Source organism: Buceros rhinoceros, unplaced genomic scaffold (genome assembly GCF_000710305.1).
Source record: "Buceros rhinoceros silvestris isolate BGI_N320 unplaced genomic scaffold, ASM71030v1 scaffold277, whole genome shotgun sequence".
Taxonomy (NCBI): Eukaryota; Metazoa; Chordata; class Aves; order Bucerotiformes; family Bucerotidae; genus Buceros; species Buceros rhinoceros.
The window spans coordinates 80,692-83,216 of record NW_010421389.1 but is presented as its reverse complement, the minus strand read 5'-3'; positions in this window follow the sequence as shown (position 1 = coordinate 83,216).

Genomic DNA, 2,525 nt, shown 5'->3' with positions numbered 1-2,525 from the left:
TTACGTGGGACTTAAAAATATATTGACTGTCATTAGGCAGACTTTCTCATATGTCACAAACAGCTACTTCTGGCCCACGAATCACAGGCTGAACAAGTGTCTGGAAGGTGACTTGATGGCCTCTTGTGAAGGACAATTATTGCTTCAGTGTAGGTTTTATACATTAGGATGCCGGACTATGAATATTTGAATTTTTTTTTCCTCTGTCCATTGAGCATTATAACTGAGCTCAACATTCAGCAGCCTTCTTGCCAGCAGTACTGGCCAGGCTGAGATCACGTGCACAAACCAGTCATTCCAGTTCCTCTTGTTCAGCACTAAACCTCTCAAAAGCCCAGTGGAAGAATTTTCCTCCATCAAGTTTAATGCTGCCTCTGCTCTTTTTACAAAGGCATCATTTCTTAACCTCTTTACAATCCTTTTGTCACTAATATAGACCACTGTAGAAAACCTACCCATTAAAAATTGTCTCCTACCCACACTACACCTCTCTTAACAGACTGAATTAACATTCCAGAATAAATAAATATGTAATGGAAGACGCAGAAATAGTACTTTATCATTTCCACATCTTCTATTATTTACCTTGCCACATGTTAGTCTCTATTTTCTGCCTTCAAAATAAGAACATGTAAGAGGAAAATACTGATCACTTTTATTTAGCAACAACTGCCCACATTTTCTTAAATCATCATCTGCCTTTCAGATTTTGGATCTGAAAAGAAATTATATTATCCTTCCTGCTGTAACATTCCTGACACGGACTAGACGTCTGCATACGAGAGCTCTCCAATAAATATAAATAAATCCCACTAAGCTCTCTAGCTCATCTGATGAGCCACGTTTTCTGTGATTTTCCTGCACTGTCATCAGGTCCTCGTCATGGTGGTGGGTGCTTCTTGACAGGTATTCCAGCTGAATGGAGGTTCTCCTTTCGGCCAACAGTTAGGAGTTCTCTGTTCTTGTCTGTCGACCAGCTGCTTAGGATAACTCCTGATCCTTTTCCCTCCTACTTACTGCCAGACTTCCTCTCTGCTTTCCACTTTCCTCGAGCAGCTAGTTTTCTTCTCTGTAACTACCTCAATGGATATATTAGACTTAGAAACTTGTTTTTCCAAGGAGTTTTCATGATTCCTCTCGGCTCTGCACTTTGCAGCTCCAGCTCACTGCTCAAATATTCAGCTTTGCTCCTCCGTTCTGACACATAAATGATGAGCAGTCATCACACAGGGATTTCAGAGCTGATTAGAGAGTGCTCAGAGACACATTCTCTGCAATCTGACCTATCTCATTCAGCTTGGTTGGGAAACCATGTCATTACAGCTAAGTAATCCGAACTCCACCAAAACCAGCATATAGGTGGATCACATTTGTCTCCTGTCTGGCATTTGACACACAAGCTTCAAGGACAAATTCTGTGAGATTCCCAATTGTTTCTTGTTTATTTCTGAGATAATTTAGCAGTGTCAATGACCTTTGGAGCATTGGTTTTCTGGCTTTCTCATGTTGCTAAATCTCTAAAAATATCACTTAGAGATAGTTTCCCACATAACAAGGTTGTACCTACTGAATTTACCATTTTTCCTTAATTACTTCTAATGAGCTATCTCAGTGGCCAGGGGTGAAGGGTTCAAATTTTTGCTTTACATGAAAAGCAGTATGTTGAAAAGGAGAGGTCGGTGCCATGGGGAACACCTAGAAGAGGAAATTGAAAACACTGAATGAGGCGAATGGGAGGGGAGGAGAATGGTGAAAGAGATGGAACCACTGCCATGGGAAAGCCAAGTAAGGAAAGTGTAGAAGAAAGGAATTTGAATAAAGTCGGGATACGAAGGTACATAAATGCAAAAAGTCCTGGGCAAAATCAGTACAAACAGACTGAAGATAGAATAATGAATCACTGAGGTTGGAAAAGACCTTTAAGTTCATCAAGTCTAACTATTAACCTAACACCACCAAATCCCCCACTAAACCATGTCCCTCAGCGCCACATCTACGTGTCTTTCAAATACCTTCAGGGACAAGTACTCTACCACTTCCCTGGGCAGCTTGTTCCAATGCTTCATAACCCTTTCAGTGAAGAAATTTATCCTAATATCCAATCTAATTGTTCCCTGGCACAACATGAGGCCATTTCCTCTTGTTCCACTTGCTACTTGGAGAAGAAACTGACAGCTCATTACAACCTCCTTTCAGGTAGTTGTAGAGAGAAACAAGATCTCCTCTCAGCCTCTTTCTCCAGGCTAAACGATCTCAATTCTCTTAACCACTCCTCATAGGACTTTTTCTCTAGTCCCTTCACCACTCCAGCACCTCAATGTCCTTCTTGTAGCGAGGGGCCCAAGCTGTCAAGCATGCAGTCTTTTCTGTCTTTGTTCATATCACTGTCTTGGTTCTACCACATCTTCCAACTATCTCCTCATAGCTGGCAAAAATCAGGATCTCATGTTCTGATTCGCTCCCTCAGCTGCCTGCATGCGGTATTGGCTGTACAAGAATTGCAACGAACAGCAAAACTGCCTGGA